Source organism: Aethalodelphis obliquidens, unplaced genomic scaffold, assembly GCF_003676395.1.
Source record: "Aethalodelphis obliquidens isolate GAN/ISIS:26980383/991018 unplaced genomic scaffold, ASM367639v1 scaffold36, whole genome shotgun sequence".
Lineage (NCBI taxonomy): Eukaryota > Metazoa > Chordata > Mammalia > Artiodactyla > Delphinidae > Aethalodelphis > Aethalodelphis obliquidens.
The window spans coordinates 2,388,662-2,409,327 of record NW_020837980.1 but is presented as its reverse complement, the minus strand read 5'-3'; the positions used below and the strand labels follow the sequence as shown (position 1 = coordinate 2,409,327).

The 20,666-nt window shown below is 41.9% G+C and overlaps 1 long non-coding RNA gene across 1 annotated transcript in view; it reads right to left on the bottom strand.

The window, feature by feature from the left end:
- Positions 1-9,747: 9,747 nt before the first annotated feature.
- The window catches only part of LOC113632308 (uncharacterized), a 44,259-nt gene continuing 33,340 nt past the window's right edge, over positions 9,748-20,666 (bottom strand). The window contains exons 4-6 of the long non-coding RNA XR_003437758.1: positions 13,407-13,533; positions 11,554-11,666; positions 9,748-9,864 (exon numbers count right to left, since the gene is read on the bottom strand). This is a non-coding gene — a long non-coding RNA (uncharacterized LOC113632308). The remainder of the gene's footprint in view (positions 9,865-11,553; positions 11,667-13,406; positions 13,534-20,666) is intronic.

Sequence of the window (20,666 nt, the reverse complement as noted above, 5' to 3'; positions counted from 1 at the left end):
ACACCACTCCGTACTCTCTTCCTTCGGGATTTGGGGATAAGGGAGCGGGGCGGGGGGAGGGGGGGCGTGTGGGTGTGCATCGTGAACAACGCTGCTAGACACAAAAGCAAACCTTCCAGGGAGGTGGACTGAGAGGACGAACCTCAATTATTTGACTGAATAATGTTCTTCCTGGAAGATATGTATGCATGCATACCATCAATTACTGTAGCTTGTACCCTCACTTTCTCTCCAAGTTTGAAGGGTAAGAAGAATCAAAAAATCAGAATGAGCCACAGCCTGGGAAACGCACCATTAGCTCCTGTTGCACCCTGCACTTTTCCCTCAAAACGCTTATAATGACTTTTTCTGTGTCTGTCTGCTCATCTGGGTTGTAAGCTCCACACAGCAGGAGTCACCATCCTGCTATTCCTATTTCTAGTATCTATCAGAACCCCGGTCCATGTAGTCCTTCAATTTATGTTTATAGAATGAATGAAAGAAGGGTGGTTATCTAGGTAGTAACAAGTTGTTGATGCTACTAGGAAAATACAGAAACTGTAATATCTGTGACATATTTATGAACATATGCTAATTTGCTATTATACAATGATTGCTGTTTCTCATATACAGAGTACTGAAATATGTAAAACAATTTCACTAATGGTGGGGGGAGGGAATGACAGGTTGTGTATGTTTCTCCTGTCTTTGCTGGTAGATCCTTACAGATTGTTTGTTAGATTCTAGACTAATAAAACAAAGCACAATAGAAAACTAATTTACTGTTTGCACTAGCCAAGGGATATGTCACTTTTTGTTCATTTGAAAAGTAACTGACTTATGAGTTTGTAATGCAGGGCTTACAAACTCATAAGTCAGTTACTTTTCAAATGTTATGCATTCAATTATGATATATAAATTTCATCAAAATAGACAAAATCTCTAAAATCGCCCCTAAGGCTTTCAAGAGAATTGTCACACATTACAAGATTAAACTCTAATTTGAAGATACCTGGATATGTTCTAATTATCACTTCAGAATGACAATGTGTAGGTATATTCTGCATTAAGCTGCAATTAAACAAAGCTGAGGGCTTCCCTGGTGGCACAGTGGTTGGGAGTCCGCCTGCCGATGCGGGGGACGCGGGTTCGTGCCCTGGTCCGGGAGGATCCCACATGCCGCGGAGCGGCTGGGCCCGTGAGCCGTGGCCGCTCGGCCTGTGCGTCCGGAGACTGTGCCCCGTGGCGGGAGGGGCCACAGCAGTGAGGGGCCCGCGAACCAAAAAAGAAAAAAGCTGAAAGGATAACCAAGAATTAACTATATATCATTGCATACATGTTTTCCTCCAAAATAATGACATAGAAATAAATTAGCTAAGTGAACAAAAATGACTTAAATCTTACAAAATATTTAAGTTGTGTTGAGGGGAGAGATCATATCCCTATTCCCATGCTAAGACAACCTCTGTCGGTACCGTCCTTCATTTCCACCGTGTCATCCACACATACTCACAACCAAGAGAGATGGGATTGCTAAAGTAACTATTCAGAGTCTCAGATATTCATTGGACCACATTTTACTAGTAGTCAGAGTCACCACATGATATGCCACCAGGTTAGCCGTGCTCAGTCAATTCCTCATTCCTGTGCTTCCTGCAGGCAGCAGACCCTGGCATGGCTGAGCCTCTCCAAGCATAAGTGATGCCCTCCATTGGAGTTTTTACCAGAGAGTCCTTCAGAGACAGCAGATCATTGATCAAATACTTAGAGCATGGCCTTGCATTCTGCTTGTACATATGCTGCCTGACTGGGAACCTGCAATGGAGAAAACAATCACAGCTTTAACCTCTACATAGCACAAAACATGCCAAATAATCACAATTCCAACAAAAGATTTTCTTTTGTGAGTGACGTTTTCTTGAGTGACATTTTCTTCTGCCAGGGTTTTAGCTTTCTGGGAAAATCTTATCACAATGAAAAGTTATTTGGAAAATCAATAACCATATTCCCTCATCATTAGTTTCAGAAAAAGTGTCAGTTTATGCCAATAAGAGTTTGGTAGCAAAACAGCCATCTCGCGATTTTGCATAAATCTGTTTCTACTGTATACAATGGGTCCAAGTTTATAAAAAATCTCTTTTATGTAAGTCATTATGCTAATGCTTTGAGAATATGAAACTAAATAAAACACAATCCCTCTTCTTCAGGAGTCTAGAGTCTAGCAGGAAGGAAAATATTTTTCAAAAATAATTAAAATACCGGGCTTCCCTGGTAGCGCAGTGGTTAAGAGTCCGCCTGCCGATGAAGGGGACACGGGTTCGTACCCCGTTCCGGGAAGATCCCACATGCCTCGGAGCGGCTGGGCCCGTGAGCCATGGCCGCTGAGCCTGCGCGTCCAGAGCCTGTGCTCTGCAACGGGAGAGGCCACAGCAGTGAGAGGCCCACGTACCGCAAAAAATTAATAATAATAATTAAAATACCAAAAAGAGATAATAAAAAGTAAAATGTCGTATATTCCACAGGACAAGTTCAAAAAGTGATGTAGGATTTAGTGAGCAGAGGTCAAATCTTATTAAGGAATCCACTAGGACATCAAGAAAGTGGTAATATTTGAGGTGGCCTTATAAGAGGAATAGGAGTTCATCAGGTAGAGATGGGAAGGAAGACGTTCCAGGCACAGAGGAAATGACTGGGGTATAAAAGTGCATAGAGGACAATAGTTCAGTTGGAGCCAGAGCATGAAGAGCCTTCAATGCCAGGCAAATGGGGGTGACTCACTTTCTTAAAGTCTTACTGATACCTGAGAGCTAGTCTTAGCTAATGATTTCTTTTAATAAATTTATGTATTTATTTATTTTTGGCTGTGTTGGGTCTTCGTTGCTGTGTGTGGGCTTTCTCTCTAGTTGCAGTGAACAGGGCCTACTCTTCATTGTGGTGCGCAGGCTTCTCTTGTTGTGGAACTCAGGATCTAGGGGCTTCAGTATTTGTGGCTCTCAGGTTTAGCTGCTCTGCCGCATGTGGGATCTTCCCGGACCAGGGCTCGAAGCCATGTCCCCTGCATTGGCAGGTGGATTTTTAACCACTGTGCCACCAGGGAAGTCCCTAGTCTTAGCTAGTTTTGAGTGAGTTTAACACAGAATATTTGAAATCAGCTAAGCCAGCCCTCTCACTTTACAAATAAAAATGTCTAAGTTCCACAGAATTTTCGTGACTTACCCAAACACACATTGTTAGTGGCAGGACAGGAACAAAGCCTAAAAGACTGGATTGTAGGATATCTTAAGGCCCTTTCAGCTCTGATGTTGATAAGTCTATGACATCTCCTTACTTGAGTTGACTAATCTTTCCCCTCTGTGCTGCTTATGACTTCTTTTCAGAGATCCACTTCGGAATTTGATTATTTTTTTCTTTTGAAATGAACATTTTTCAAACATACAGAAAGACTAGGATAATGAGCACATATATACCCATCACCTAGTTTTAATATTAACATTTTGCCATTTTGTTTCATCTGTTTTTTACTGAAGTATTTGAAAGTAATAAGGCATAACATTTGTCAACATTTTGAGTATGTCTGTACTATCTAAAATTTCACATGGGGACTTCCCTGGTGGCGCAGTGCTTAAGAATCTGCCTGCAAATGCAGGGGACATGGGTTTGATCCCTGGTCTGGGAAGATCCCACATGCCGCGGAGCAATTAAACTGGAGCACAACAACTACTGAGCCTGCGTTCTAGAGCCCGCGAGCCACAACTACTGAAGACCACACGTCTAGAGCCCATGCTCCGCAACAAGAGAAGCCACCACAATGAGGAGCCCATGCACCACAACAAAGAGTAGACCCCCACTCACTACAACTAGAGAAAGCCCACGCACAGCAATGAAGACCAACGCAGCCAAAAATAAATAAAATTTTTTTTAAAAAATCCTAATTAAAAAAAATAGGGAGACGCAAGAGGGAGGAGATATGGTGATATATGTATAGCCGATTCACTTCATTATAAAGCACAAACTAACACACCATTGTAAAGCAATTATACTCCAATAAAGATGTTAAAAAAAAAAGTTTCACATGAATGTTTCCTTACTTTCTCAATGAAATCTCTAGACCTTCTTTTCTCCCTTTACCTCATATAAAATACCAAACATTAGCTCCTATTCATCATCTAGTCCTATTCTTTCTCTTTTTTCCAATAATACTATAGTAGATTTATGTGTAATTATTTTCTCAGGACCGCCTCCTTCTTCTGAGAACCCTGTTCCTTTCATTCCAACCAAATTGCTCTCTTAGGAGCTATCGATACAATGATGTGATACAACATCTCACAGACACACACACACACACACACACACACACACACGCACATCTCTCCCTCCTCTCAAAACAATTTATTGGTCTAGAAGAAGCCTTGTGGCCCAAGCTGGGCCAATAAGCAATTTCTCATTGGTCTTGGACTTGAAACCTAGAGAGTTGAGGTGGTCTCTCTGCAGGTGGCCAGCATTGTAAGCTGAGAAACTCAGGAGATACCAGTGGTCATGTTTCTGTTATGGGAAGAAAGATAATCTGCAGCAAGAGAGAAGAATGAGGATGACACTCAGGACAGAGGACACAAATGGAGCAAGCATCCTCTAATGTTATCATGAATTTGACTTTTTTTTGCCTAAGGTAATTTAAATTGGGATTCTGCCCCTTGCAGCCAAAAGAGCATATATGTAAGTGTGATTTGGCCTGGAGAATATTGATAGGAAGGATTAAGCAAAACCTTCTGGCTACCCCAGGCTAAAAGGTATAAATACCTCTCTACGCATCCACCCAACCCCAATTGAAAAGACGTGAAGAGAAGCTGTAACTCTGTATATGTTTTCAAGATTTATATAACTATAAATACATAAACCTATAAAAACTAATTGTACCTTATCTACTTCTTGAAACAATAGCAGACTATATTTAAAATATCATAAACTTATTTTTTCAATTGTTGATAGATTACATTTTGTGTTCAGAAATCTTCCCCCAAGCCAGACCCTGGCACGGCACACAGAAGGGAACATTTGAGACTGCAGAACATCTACATTTACCCTAGTATTGCTGCCCCACATAAGCTCCAGGTGGAAAGAAAATAGCTGAATCTTCAATGCTTACAACCTTTAATTAGATTAGCTCCATCCAGCAGAGAAATGAGGACCATGAATGTCAGACTTTGCTATCCATCATTCAAGAGAATAATAAGCAAGGGGCAAAGGAGGGGCCATGAGTGTTACCGTAGTAGAAGTCCCTCCTTATGGAAAAGAGGCAAGAGGAAAGGAAGTTCCTCCCTAAGGAGTGTTTGTTTAATCAGAATCCATTCCCCTCCCTTCATTGTTTAGCCTTGATGTTGTTTGGGTGGGATTGGCCTTACTGCTAGCTCTAGGGTGAGGCTTTGTGAACCTATGTCCCTTTAAGGGTTAATGATTTGAAGATGGACAGTTGTCCTAAGCTGGTCTACTTAGTGTGAGGTTCAGAACTTTCATTTGATAACTGGAGGAAGGAACAACCTCTTCTCGTCTTGGATGTAAATGAGGAAGTATACAGAATTGCTGGTAGCCCTACAAGGAAAGCCAGGCCAAGGATGAAGGCAACATACAGAACAGGGCAGAGACTAGAGGAACTCTGAAAAGCAGATTATATCATGAACTCCGGATCAAATCACACAAGAAGCCAGGCCAATATCTGGGATTTGTCAGTTAATGTGAGCCAATACATTCCTTTTATTGTTTCAGCCGGTTTGAGTTATTTTCTTTTACTAACAACTAAAAGTATGCCCCCCAAATAAGGGGATTGATCTGTAAGTTCCCTCCCAGTTAAAAATAAAATTATACATATTCTAAATCTAAAAGGAAAGAATATATAATTCCATATTCTGGAAAAAGCCCCAGTGCTATCTCTTCTCAAGGAGGTAACAACAATATGCCACTAGAATCTCAGGCAGCTAGGTCAGGCTCCACCTGAGAATCAGGGACCATAGGATGAGGAAGAAATCTTAACAGTCTGCTGTAGAGGATAGTTTCCTTGGTTGGATGGGTTCCTTCTCTAAACCAAGATTGAGAATATAAGAGTAGCGATTAAAATACAGATTTTCCATCAAAATTTAGAACACTCCTACCTTTTGTTTCATCAATTCTGCTTCTCAGAATCTCTCCTACAAAAATACACAAGCAAAGGATATGTGTGCAGTGATATGACCTGAAACATTGTTCATGGTATTAAAAAAATGGAGACAATCTTATTTCTACCAAAAGGAAATGGTTATATAAATTATGGTATATCTATGTGGTGTAATGTAAGAAAGAAGGATGCACGGATAGAAAAAAAATTATCTACTATATGGTTGAATATATAAAATATATCAAATCAAGAAAGAAAAATATAGAGTATGATCCTGTGTTAAAAAGAAACTCTATACTTATGTTTGTGCTTAGAAAATATGAAAAGCTTCCACTTTTTATTTTTCATATCTCAAATATGAAATTTATAAATTGTTAAAAAATTTTACAACAGGCATCTGTTGCAGTTTCGTAATTCAAAACCTTTCCTTTTTAAGTGTGTATGTGTATTTTTCTGTGAGAAAAGATTGTCAACATTGTGAATCATGATTATTTTCATAAATAACTCAAACTTGTAACTCTTTTATTGACTTATTCGTAAGATCAATTTGAATGACTATAGATATATTCATATATGCATATATACACATGCATGCATAAAGGAGTATGAATGTTGACAATTCATTCATTATTCAACAATTCTTATTGAGTGCCTACTGTATGCCAGGCAGTGTTCTAGTGATATGTCAATGCGTCCTATAGATATACAGTGTTGCACATAATGAGATCCAAAATAGTCTCAAGAATATAAGTAACTATAAATGTCGAAATGTAGCAAAGTATAATGTTTATGTGTGTATAATTTTCAATCATCAAAACCATTTAATTTGGCTATTCAGTGATGAACTCGATTTCGTGTTATAAATGTGTAACCTTCTTCAGTTTCAACTATAAACCTCACAGTTGAAAGCACTGAATTGAAGAGCCAGCTAAATAAAACTACGGATCTTGATTTGGGTGTGTTTTGGATCCAACATCTTTAGACCCTTACCACATGCCAGAACTTAAACCTGAGTTCTCAGTGCCAGACTTCATATACAATTTTTCTAATACTTCCTTTAAATCACAGAAATCTCACTCATCAATTCTCTCCCACCCTGAATTCAGAGGCACTTGTAATTAGTCCCACACAATTTAGTCTTGCAATATTAACTAATTCAGATATATAAATCTTTTCTTTCCAACTTGTGCAGCTGAGAGCTTATGGAGGTCAAGAACTGTTTTCTCTTTCCTCACATCCACACATCACAGTTTATTCTTTCAGAAAACTGTAAATGCATCCCTCAGCTTCCTCAACAAAGAGTGTACATTTAAACTAAAAATAGAACACAGATCCTCTGTGTTTTTCAGTCATAATCAATATGACTATTCGTGAGGCAATTATTTTAAGCTTAGCAATTTAGACATAATCCCATCATTGAATTAGGCTTGAAATCTTAGGAGGAAATTGCAGCATGTTTATTCATCTTAGTTGCTTCTAAGCAACTGTTATCCTCCAAGCTTAGAACCCCCTCCATGATTTCTAGGGAGCAATTTTAGATTACATAATACTTTTTGGAATACATTCTGGAAAGTACCTATTCTGTTTTAGGAAAACTATAGCCTCTCTCTCTCTCTCTCACTTTTTTAAAAGAATTCTCCTATGACTATTTCCTTGAACTTCAGACTCCAGCGATAAGTAAAGGTAACAAGAAAGATGCCGGGAGAAAAGCCAATTTAATTGTGCTATCCTGAATAATTGTTTCTGACTTCCAGCTTGCCCATTGTGATTTTTTTGGCAGGAAAGAAATTAATATCAGACTCCAACAACCTTCAAACAAGTAAAAATTATAATCTGGTTGGTGCCTATTTAAAGTAACAGAATCCAAGGCAACACAAGAGGCTTAATTTTAGATATGCATGTTATTAACTAAGAGTAGGAAAGAGCATTGTCTAGTAGTGAAGAACCAAGAGCATGAAACAACCATTTTAAATTTATACTCCCATTTCTTCAAGGTTTGAGATGGATAACATAACTTCAACTTTCTGTATTAAGCTGTCCTGTCCTTAAATTTAGTTAAAAGTTAAGTTTGCTTAACTTTTTATCACTTTACAAAATTGCTATCTAGGCTTATAAAACACCAAACTCCTTGTCTTAGTTCAGGCTGCAATTATCATAGACTGGGAGGTTTAAATAATAAAAATTTATTTTTCACAGTTCTGAAGGCTGAGAAATCCAAGATCAAAGTGCCAGCAGATTGGGTGTCTGGGGAGAGCCCTCTTCCTGGTTTGCAGACGGCCGTCTTCAAGTTGCGTCTTCACGTGTGGTGAGGGGGTGGTGGTGGCAGGAGTATCTTATTCAGGGTGTAAAAATAATTTATAGCTAGAAATGTTAAAATATTGTGGAACCACCTTTTCAACATCGTTGGGTAAAAAGTGAGTTCTGGAGACGCCTCTAAGGCAAAATATGCCCAGATTACAATAATGAACTAAGTTAAAACAGAATTTAAAATTTTTCACCTAAAACAAGTAAATTACTGAAAAATGAAAAACTTGCATGGTTAACATCTGAATTTAGACACTAAAATGTCTGTCTTGTCTAGTGATGTATTACTAGGCAGTAGCTACACAAAGGTAGCAATTAATGTGACAACAGTTGAACATTAAGACCAAATTAGGGGGAATTATTTACTCTCATTGCTATAATTGGAAGTGTACAGGAGGCACCCAGAAGCTGCGATAAAGGAGATTATGGATAAATGCACACTACTTTTTCTATTCGTCTTGAAATGTACAATTTTACAGAATCCTTTAAAGAAAAAAGACCCTAAAGCAAGTGAAATCTAGAAAACAATTTACAGTCTTGTATCCTGTGTCCTTTTTTTGAACAGCAACACTCTCTAAACATTGGATAAATATTGAACTCTTTTCTTAAACTTTTGTTCTGGAAATTTCCAAACATACACAAAGTAGAAAGAATGGAATAATGAGTCCCCATGTATTGATTACCTGGATTCAACATTTATCGATATGTGGTCTATCTTGTTTCATTTATAATCCCACTGTCTCCTCACCCCCACTGCACTAGATTATTGGAAATCAACTGTCAGATATAATATCATCTCACCAGAAAATACTGTAGTATGTATATCTAAGAGATTGACTCTTTTTTTAAAGGCACAATCATAATGCCATTTTCAAACATAAAAAAATGAATACCTTAATACCAAATAATATACAGTAAGTAATATTAAAATTCTTACTGACAGTCACCTAGTTTAGATAATAGTAGTAATACAAAATTTTTTTTCAGATTGAAGTTGCAGGAATTTGAATTTTGAGTTTAAGTGTTTCCACGTATTGTTTTATTGTGTTGAAATTATGTTAAATAAATATCTGTTATAAGTCACATTCCCATATGTGATAGGTTGGTTGGTTGGGTGGTTGATTTTATCTGAGGAGTAGAAATGAAGCAAGTTGATTATTTACAGGACAAGAAACAGAGCAAAACGGAAACCCAACGTCTCTGCTTTTTTTTTTTTTGCGGTACGCGGGCTTCTCACCGTTGTGGCCTCTCCCGTTGCGGAGCACAGGCTCCGGACGTGCAGGCTCAGCGGCCATGGCTCACGGGCCCAGCGGCTCCGCGGCACGTGGGATCTTCGCGGACCGGGGCACGAATCCGTGTCCGCTGCATCTGCAGGCGGACTCTCAACCACTGCACCACGAGGGAAGCCCACGTCTCTGCTTTTGAAAACAATTTCTCTGAACCCGGAATGAGAGGAGAAATATTTTAACATCCACCTTTCCAGCACCACAGCTCACTTTCAGCTGGCTTTACACTGCTATAGTTGCACTCTGTTAAAATATTAAAATTCCTCTTAAAAGGTGAGAACTTACCTTAGTGCCTCCTCCTCCTCCTCCCCCAACCCGCCCACTGGCTTCTCCTGCCCTGAGTGGAGCAGGCCTGGGCTCTGGTTGGCAACTCTGCCGGCACCCTAGTGGACATGGTTGATGCCCACCTGGTCCCCCTCACCCTGTGCAATCCCACAGAAAACCTGCCATTGCTACTCCTGGGAACTGCAGCCTCCACAGGGTACCACGCCGGTTGTTACGTATATTAAATGTCACTTTTTACCTAAATCCCTTTATTATTTCCTCCCGTTTGGGAGTTCAGGTGAATTTAGTTTAGGGCGACTGAGATAAGCCAGGATTTCAGAGTCAGACCTGGTTCAGATCAGGATCTATCTCCTGCGTTCTAGGCAAACTCTGAATTATAATGTCTTCACCTGTAAAATGGAGACAGTAATATCTAACTCATTGGATTGAAGGGAGTATTAAATGAGATCATCTTTCAATGTCCAAACGTCTAAATTTCTGACGTAGAACTTGATTTTCGGTACCAAACCTCCTCCTCACACAGTTCTCCCCATTTCAGTTCATGGCATCACCATCCACATTTGCTTAGGCCCCAAACCAGAAGCCATTCTTGACTCTTTTCTTCCTCTTACTACTAACATCTAAACCCCCAGGAATGGAGTCTACCTTCAAACCACTTTGTACTACCTCCATTGCTATTATTCTAGTTCAGCAGCAGTCCTCAACCTTTTTGGTCTCACGGTCCCTTCGCACTCTTGGAAACTAGTATTGTGGACTCCCAAGACCTTTGTTTATGTGAGTTATATTAATACTTATCATTAGTATTAGAAATCTGAGCTGAAACAATTTAAAATATTTATTTGCCCATTAAAAAATAAGTCCATATCATGTTAATATAAATAATATATTTTTCTAAGTAGACATATCTCCTCACAAAATTTAGAGAGAATAGTGGCATTGCTTTACTTTTTTGCCAATCTCTTTAATGTCTGACTTTAAAAAAAAAAAAGGTTGCATTTTCACATCTACTTCTGCGTTCAATCTGCTGCAATATCACATGTCACTACCCTCTGGAAAATTCTTTTATTTATTTATTTTTGGCAGCATTGGGTCTTCATTGCTGCATGCAGGCTTTCTCTGGTTGCGGTGCGCGGGCTTCTCGTTGCGGTGGCTTCTCTTGTTGCAGAGCACGGGCTCTAGGTGCACCGGCTTCAGTAGTTGTGGTGTGTGGGCTCAGTAGTTGTGGCTCAAGGGCTCTAGAACACAGCCTCAGTAGTTGTGGCACATGGGCTTAGTTGCTCCATGGCATGTGGGATCTTCCCAGACCAGGGATCGAACCTGTGTCCCCTTCATTGGGGACTGTGCCACCAGGGAAGCCCATCGTCTGGAAAATTCTACTGTATACTCATGAAAGAAGGAGAATAAGAAAGGCAAGTAATGTCTTAGTGTTATTATGAAAATACTTTTGACCCTGCAGACCCACTAGAATGTCTCAGAGGGATCTCCAGGTCTCCCCAGACAACACTTTTTAACATTTAAAAATATGGAGCTATACTTACCATAAACTTCACTTACCATACTTTTTAAGATCAACAGGGGATTGACTGGTGGTCCAGTGGTTGAGAATCTCGCTTCCAATGCTGGGAGCCTGGGTTCGATCCCCAGTCGGGGAACTAAGATCCTATAAGCTGTGTGGCACAGCCAAAAAGAAAAAACGAAAAGATCGACAGTTCAGTAGTTTTCAGCATGTTTACAAAGTTGTGCAATAATCACCATTATCTAATTCCAGACATCTTTATCACTGCATTAGCAGTCTTTACCCATTGCCCCTCATACCAGCCCGTGATAACCACTAATCTACTTTCTTTTTCTATGGATTTGCCAATTCTGGGTGCTTGATAAAAGTTAAATTGAACTTTAGTTGGTCTTTTCTGTCTGGCTTCTTTTACTTAGCATAATATTTTCAAAGTTCATATGTAGCATGTATCAGTACTTCATTTGTTCATATAGCTTAATAATATTCCATTACATGAATATACTACATTTTATTTATTCATCAATTGGGTTGTTTCCACTTTTTGGCCATTATCAATAATGTTGCTATGAACATTAATGTGCAAGCTTTTGTGTGGATATGTATTTTCAGTTCTCTTGGGTATATACCAAGGAGTAGAACTGCTAGGTCATAGAGCAACTCTATGTTTAACTGTTTGAGGAAACACTAAGCTGACAAGACCACACTTTGAGAATCGCTTCCCTAGTCTGAGCTATCCTCACCTACTGCCTGGGCCATTGCCTAATTTCCCTGATCTTGCCTGGTGCCCCTACAGTTTTTACTCCACGCAGATGCCAGAGCCATCCTTTTCAGAGACCACATTAGAGAATATCACTCCATTCTGTAAAACTCTCCAATAGTTCCCCATTCTACATAGAATAAAATCCAAACTCCTCCAGGGCCCAGACATAATCTAGTCCCGGCCTACCTCTCTGACTGCGTCTCCTCACCATCTCCAGAACGTGCTTCCTTCTAATCATTCAGATCTCTACCTGAAAGCAACTTCCTTAGAAGGTGTTTACTTATTTGTTTAATTGTTAATTTTCACCACTATATCCAGTTCCTAGAACTGTCACATGGTAGACAGTCAATAAATATTTTGGAATGAGCACATTAATAAAAGGCAAAGGCATCTGGTGTTCCAGTTATCTATTGCTGCATAACAAACTATCCCCAAACTTAGTGATTTAAAACAACTGTTCAATTTGGCTAGGCTCAGCTATGTGATTTTTCTATTGATCTTGCCAGTGGTCACTTGGGTATCTGCAATCAGCTGGCATATTGACTGGGGGCTGGGCTCAGTGGGGCCTCCTTCTCCCTGGCCACATGACCTCTTCATTTGTCTCTACAACAAGGTAATTGGATTTCTTCCACGGCAGCCCAGGGCTCCCAACGGCAAAAAGTGGAAGCTACTGCCCTTTCAAGACGTAATCTTGGACCTAGCACAGCATCACTTCTGCCATATTCTATTGGTTAATAGTGTCAACAAGGCTAGCCCAGATTCAAGGGACTACATAGGGTCTTCAATACCAGGAGGAGTGTTTCATGGGGTTGGGCGGGCGAACCAGTGAAATTGACAAGCACACCATGCAAAGGCACAGTACATTTAACCTTTCATTATTATGACCATCTGGTAGCTGGAGAGCAAGTAAATCCTCTTAAAAGGGTTTGGCTGTATTGCAAATTACAGTATCTTTCCTAATGTAGAGTTGTATGAATAAGAACAAGAGAAAGCTTATGAATTATTTTGAGTACAGGAGTCTTTGCTGCAATTTGATTGAAAAGAATACACCTAGATATGGAAATATTTTATTAGATTTATTAGATCTTTGTAGCTTTATTTGTTAACATGGAATTCTAAGGGAATCCTTACCCAGGCTGCACAGTACAGTAGTACAGGACTCTGGAGTCTGGCTACATGGGTCTGAGTCCTGGTCGGATGCTTATTGCTGGTGATCTTGCACAAGTTTCTTAACCTTTTCCAGCTTCAGTCTCCTCATCTGTAAAACAATACCTGCATTATGGGTTTTTGAGAATTAAGTTAGTTATTACCTGTAAAGTACAGGATAATGCCACATAATGCCTGGTAGATAAGCATTTGTTAAATAAAACTCCAATTTCAGGAAAAAAGAATACTGAAATGTTAATTCTAAGAATATCAGCAGTTACATTAATCAACCAGTAGATAAGTTTGTTTTTTTTTTTAACTCGCCAAAAGGCAATCGCCCTAAATCAAAGTAATCTAAACACTTCCCTCCTCTAGGTTTTCTCCAGTCATTAACTATTCAAACACAACTAGTGGTCATGACAACTAATCAGATAGCTCTTTTTTAAAATTTGTTTTTGCAATTATTTAATCAGACTTTTTTAAGACTTTGACCTTTTTGCAGTTTCTTTCACCTTCCTTAATAAGTTTTAAAAGGCCTTCCAAAAAAAGACACAGTAATGACTGGCAAGTTAAACATTGGAGAGCATTGCCCATTCAAAGGTTAGATTTGGCTGTGAAGGGCTGGAGGTCGCCTACAGCTATGACTGTCATAGTCCCAGGCGGGCTGGTTGGTCCCTAGTCTCCCAGACCCAGGTTAAATTCGGGGCCACTCCAGGAACTTCACATGCAGTTTGATTAGCATAGACTATTCCAGACTCCACAGCCTCTTTCTTCACATACAAAACATGGAGTCCCCAGGCAAACAGGGGCCGTGAGACTGGAGGTAAACTAGGTTCTCACTAGAGCATTCTAGGATAAATTCCCACACTAAATTACCACTGACAATCTTAGAAACTCTGGATAAGATGGAGTCATTATGAAAAAGATTAAATAAAATATCATCTTATGTTTACATGTCATAGTAGCTTTTTAAAGCGTTTTCAGTCTCATATCATGAACAGCCTTAGGAACGTAGCAAGGGTAATATAATAATTATTGATTCCGTGACAATCAGCATACCGAAGATGACAGGTCATAACAGAAAGTTAATTATAAATAAGTATATCTGTGGATCCTCTGACCTGGCAGCTTATCTGAATGAGTGAACTACAGGAAGAACTGTGTTCTCCCTATATCTTTCCTGCACTTCTTCAGTACATGTACCTGCCAAGTACTGAGCACTGACAATTAAAGCTTTAATTCTCTTCTTTTCTTCTCATTTTCATTTTTCATGAAGCTGTAACAATAAAGAGGAAAATGGAAGTCATGCAGAATCTTACCACCTCAAGGCAATTATTTTCATTTCTACATATTTCCTTCCAGACTTTGTCCAGATGTGTGCAGGTTTTTACATAATTATCATCATAGTGCACATGCTTTTTTAAAAAAATTAATTATTTTATTTTTGGCTGAGTTGGGTCTTCATTGCTGCGCACGGGTTTATCTCTAGTTGTGATGAGCAGGGGCTACTCTTCTTTGCAGTGTGCGGGCTTCTCACTGTGGTGGCTTCTCTTGTTGCGGAGCATGGGCTCTAGGCACATGGGTTTCAGTAGTTGTGGCACATGGGCTCAGTAGTTGTGGCTCACGGGCTCAGTAGTTGTAGTGCACAGGCGTAGTTGTGGCGCACAGGCTTAGTTGCTCCGCGGCATGTGGGATCTTCCTGGACCAGGCCTTGAACCTGTGTCCCCTGCATTAGCAGGCGTATTCTTAACCACTGCGCCACCAGGGAAGCCCCTGCATGTGCTTTTGAATTTTACATTTTCTCTTTTTATAGCAACACTTGTTCATGTTGTTTCATAATCTTCTCAATTATTATGGCTTTTTATTCCTGTTAGTTGGTGTGTGACAGTTGACTTAGTCATTTAGCCATTGGTAGACATGTAGATTGTTTCCACTGTTTTGGGGTTTTTTTCTACAAAAGTCATAATGAACTTCTGTGTTTTTATACTGTCTTTCTCATTATTTCCATGTGATACATTCCTTAGAAGATTATGGGTTGTGGCAGACTGTATGTTCTAAAGATGGCCACAAAATATCTCCCAGCCCCATTGCTCTTCTGCAACGAGAACTTGACACTGTCCTTAGACCTCCACAGGCTCTGTGACTGCTTTGACCATCGAATATGGCAATAGTGCCATAGTGCACCTGTTTCGGGTACAGCCCTTAATTGGCCTAGTAACATCTATTTCCTGCTCCTAATAAGTGCAACTTTCTTGAGATCACCATGCTATGAGAAGCCCAAGCCACATAAAGAAGCTCTGGGGTCTGAAGCCCCAGGTGGACAACAAGAAAAGCCCAGGAGCATCAAGACATCAGACCCATGAGCAAACATGCCACCTCAGAAGTGTAGGGGCAGACCTGACGGCCCCACGTGAAGGCAGGCGGACAGACTGCCCAGGGGAGTCCTCCTCAAACTCCTTACCTGTAAAACCGCATGCAAATAAATGGTTGTATTAAGCCCTACATTTTGTGATAGTTAGCTAGTAATATGTATTTGAAACATAGGTCAAAGATAAAAAAAAATTTTCCTAAATGCTGGCAAAAGCATTTCTAACAGGATCGAAACAGTTTATACCAGAGGTCCCCAACCTTTTCGGCACCAGGGACCAGCTTCACAGAAGACAGTCTTTCCACAGACTGTGGGGGGCGGGGGGGTCAGGGCATGGGGATGGTTCAGGCGGCAATGCTCCTCTGAGGCTAAGAGAGCCTCACGTCTTATTCCCCCCACTTTAAGCTCTGCTCATCTTCAAGCAAAACTAATACTTACCATTCACCTACTTTGAATTTAAACACATGATGCTCTTTGAACTCACGTGAAGAAAGGAACCAGAGAGGACGGAGTGTGTGGGGACACCTGCCCAGTACATTAAAGATAAACACATGCTTGAATCATACATTCATTCCAAAACCTATTATGTGTTAGGCATATTGATTCTGCCAGTTAGGACTGAGTATACAGTGACAGAAACTAACTCAGACTGGGCTCAGATGAATGGGAATTTATCAGCACACAGAATTGAGGACTGGTTTCAGGAAAGGCCTAACTCAGGGCTCAAAGAGCGCGAAGAAGAAACAGATTTCTCTGTTGGCTGACTCTTCTCTCCTCTGTGTGCTGGTTCTGTTCTCAGGCTCTGAGTCGCTGGTTGAAGCAGTAGCTCCAGCCTCACAGCCTCTTAGGTTCAAGTGCAACGAAAGGGAGAGAGAGAGAGCTCCAGAGAGCTGCAGCACAAGTCCCGGGATTCAACGGCTGGACCATCTGAGGTCTTGAGCCCATTTCTGAACCAGTTGTGGTGGCCTGGGGATGAGGATGTACTGACTGGCTTAAGCTGGGCCCCAGGTTCTATGCCCGGTGCTGAGTCAGCGTCACTGGGAGCACAGGGACTAGAAGTGGGGGAGGGGGTACTCTGCCCAAGATGTGCTACGAGCGACACATTCTCCCCCCTTGCAGGAATTCTCTGCAGACAGTAGGGCATCACTGAGAGCAGTATTGGTTCACAACCTCATTTGACTAAATACTCAGCTCACTCCCACCCCTCTATTTAATCAATGCCTCCCTCTAAAAGTGTTATCTTTACGCCCGCGGTCCACACTGCTTCAGCCTTCCTTTAAGGCGCTGGATGCGAGGATATTTCTAAATATTTGGTCACGTCTCCTTTGAGATGCCACAGACTACCCTTCTCTATAGGAGGAAGCAGCCTCTAGGGGAAGGAAGGAGGCCAACAGATGAAAGGTTACTTCTTTCCTTCCACCCCTAGGAAGATTCATAATTAGAACCTTCCTAGATGTAAAGAAAAAGGGCCAGAGCCAGCTTTCCAAAAGCGGAGGGACAGGTATTTTCCCAAAGGAGGGAGGTGGATCAGACAAGTCAGTAAAGTTCCCGCCCGTTACAGGATCCTCTGATTCACACCCTCTCTCAGAACAGGCAGGGTTTGGTTTTGTTTTCAAGAAGGGGAGAGGGCATTGGCTCCTGACAGGCAGGGAGCAGGGGAGACAAGTCCCTTCGGGAAAGAGGAAGGGGCGGGGCTGGGAGGGTGGCGGGACCCACTGCGCCCACTTCCCAGCTGCAAGCGTCAGGCTGCTGCTTCTCACACCCCGCTTGGATTCTGAGCATTTTCATAAATCCGCAGAATTAGCTCAGATCGTCAGCTTGTACTTGACAGCTTTATTCCTTCGGCTCTTGCAAGGGAAAGTAAATCAAAGCTTGACTGCTCAGAACGTGGCAGGAGCGTGTAATAAAGACGTTCCGCAAGGTGGGGGGCAGACGTGGGCAGCCTCTCAGGGTCTACCCCAGATCCAGGCTGCCTCCAGGGCACATCGCAAATTGTAGGAATTACAAGATTGCCCCTCTCCACGGTGGACTATATGAGCAGCCCTCAAGCCGTGTCAACGGAGAAGGAAAGGCTGCGCAAGGAGAGGACAGAATGAGAGGGAGATTTTCCAGGTGCAGGGTGCCCTGGCTGGAAAGCCCTGACACGCCAGCCAAACGCTGGAACCCATACAGGCGAAGTGAAGAAAGCAGTGCAGCCTACTTCGGGGGGGGTGGGGTGGGCAGGGCAGAGGGTGCTCTGCAGGGGGCGTGGGCGGAACAGCATTTCAGCGCTGAGACTCCCCAAAGCACCAGCAGAGAGCTGGGCCCTCAACACGGGTTCAACTAAAGCACGGTTTCAGCCTTTGTGCTGATGTTGCCTCATTTCAAGTTTTATTTCTTATTGATCCACTTGTAGGTCAGAAGCAATGCAAGAGCCACACAAGTTACACAACGCGTATGTTCTAAACAGTCCAGCTTGCCGAGGGCTTTGCAAATAAACCTGCTCTTCCCTGGCCCTTCTGCCTTACAGACCTCAGCCTCTGTGTAAGGATCCAGGATCTCTCAGGTCATATTAAAGCCCAAATTTCATCCTTTATCTGAAACACAGCACTTTGAGAAATGGGAAACATGTAATTTGCAACCTGACAACGCTGAATATTACCTGAGCCCTGGGATCCTGGAACACGTTGGTGAGGATTAAGAAATCCCCCAACAGTCTTTGCTTAATGCCAAGACCGGTCCTTTCTCATCTGACTTAAGATGCCCCCTGTTCACCTGTGACAAGGCCAGACACAGACTCTCATGATTCCCTTTCTTTGCCTCATAAATGATTAGCTGAACTGCTTGTCCCCATTGATCAGTGCAACAAAACACTGTTAACCAAACTTTGGTTAAGCTCTCTCCTTCCTCCAGGCCCTTGAACTTTGGCCCACCCTCAGCTTCTGAGAATAGGCTGACCTCAGGGTCAAATGTTCTCTGATCTACCATCCGCTCGTGCCACTCTTTCATCCCACTTTCCTGAGCCCAGCTCTTTCCAGGCTTGTTTACTCCTCTCTATAACGAGGAAAATTTTTTTGCCTAACTCTGAGATGTTTGCAGATCTATGGTCACAGCCCTCTCTCACAGCAGTAGTTCCCCTCACCCCTTGCAATAATTCTTTTGAATACAAGTATCTCCTTACTAAGTCTGGAATATATATGTTTTGGACAAACCAGAAATGAAAGACAACCCATCAGCTTCCTTTATGAGCATATGCTGATAGTAGAAGTTTTTTAAATAATTGTTTGATTCTTCAGTCCCCTAAATGGGTTTCCAGAGTGCACTGACCATTGTGACCTCTGACAAATAATGAATAGGGTAGATTAGTCTAAGTTAAATGCCTATCACGTGTTAGGCACTGTTGTGTTTACATGTTATCTCATTTAATTTCCCCAGTTTCCAGAAGAGATAGGTACTAATTTTACTTTCTTTTACAAAAGAGGAAACAGGCACAGAGAAGTTAAATAACTTATCCAAGGTCACACAGCCAGTGAATGGCAGAGCTGGGATGCAAAGTCAGGTCGGTCCAAGGCCACAGTTCAGGCATTTAGCCATCATGCCATGGGCTTTCCTGGGGATGACTTCCTGGGATGCTCCTTCTAACACCTGGCACCCCTGTGGATAGGAAGCATGTGAAAAAAAGAAAGAAAGAAAGAAAAAGAATCCCGACAGCTGTCAGCTGGGAACCGGCTTGGCCTCCACAGCTGGGAACTGGTTTTACACCTACCAATCCTAAACCGTTTCGCAGACTAGCACTGTCTCCTGAGATCACTCTGTGGGGTGAGACAGAGACCACTCTGCAACTGTGCCTTTAGCACAAGCCAAAACAGCTGAGAGAACCACAGAAACGAGCAGACAACCACCCCCCATCCCCTGCCCCCGCCCCCACCCCGCCTTCCTGGTTAACATGAGCAATTACCACTTCTTTACGGGTGACAGCGTTAGCTAGATGCCGTTCCTGTCACCTCTTCGATGAAAATCATTAAGATACTCAATCACCAAATCATTAAGATACCCCCACTTTCTTTTTTTTTTTTGATACCCCCACTTTCTGACAGCACCCAATCCGGAGCAATCCTCACTCTGCTGAACGCTTCCCAAAATCATCTAACAGAAACCCCAATCCTATTATAAGCCCTCCCAATTCTCTCTTGTCTAGATGCGGCACCGTTCCACGGTGTTTACAGTCGCCCTTGCTTTGTTTGACTACAGGTGGGAACCTGGCGGGCTGTGCGCCACCTGGTGGTTGTATCATGTAATCGCAGGAGCGTCTGTCTGGGAAGTTCCTCAAAGCCCACTCCCTTTCCCCTTTCTGCCTTGCAGTCCTCCTCCTTCCCTCTTCTTAACCTCTCCCCCAGCTCTCTTCCCCCATCCCCCAGTCTCCCTCTGGAAAAGGCTTTATTTCCTTTGGGATAGTGTGAATTGTTTACCATACTGAAGAGGTCTCTCTAACTTAGTTATCTTCAACTCAATTTCACCAGCTGGGGAATCTCAAGCCTCAGCCTTTACAGTCCCTGTGCTTTCTCAATACACCTGAAAAGGGAGGAAGGGGGTCAGCAGAGGCCTCTGTGGGTACAGTTAGGCTCTCCCTGTGGGAATAGGAACTCCAGAAGCATCTCTACCACAGCTCCTCTTCCCAAAGTTTGTACCCTTGAAATGAAGGATAAAAGTGTTCAGTTAAATTATTCTTCTTACTAATATTCCCAAACACGAATCACAAAAAGACACACACACACACACACACACACACACACACACACACACACACACAGTCTTGGGACTTCCCTGGTGGCGCAGTGGTTGAGAGTCCGCCTGCCGATGTAGGGCACACGGGTTCGTGCCCCGGTCCGGGAAGATCC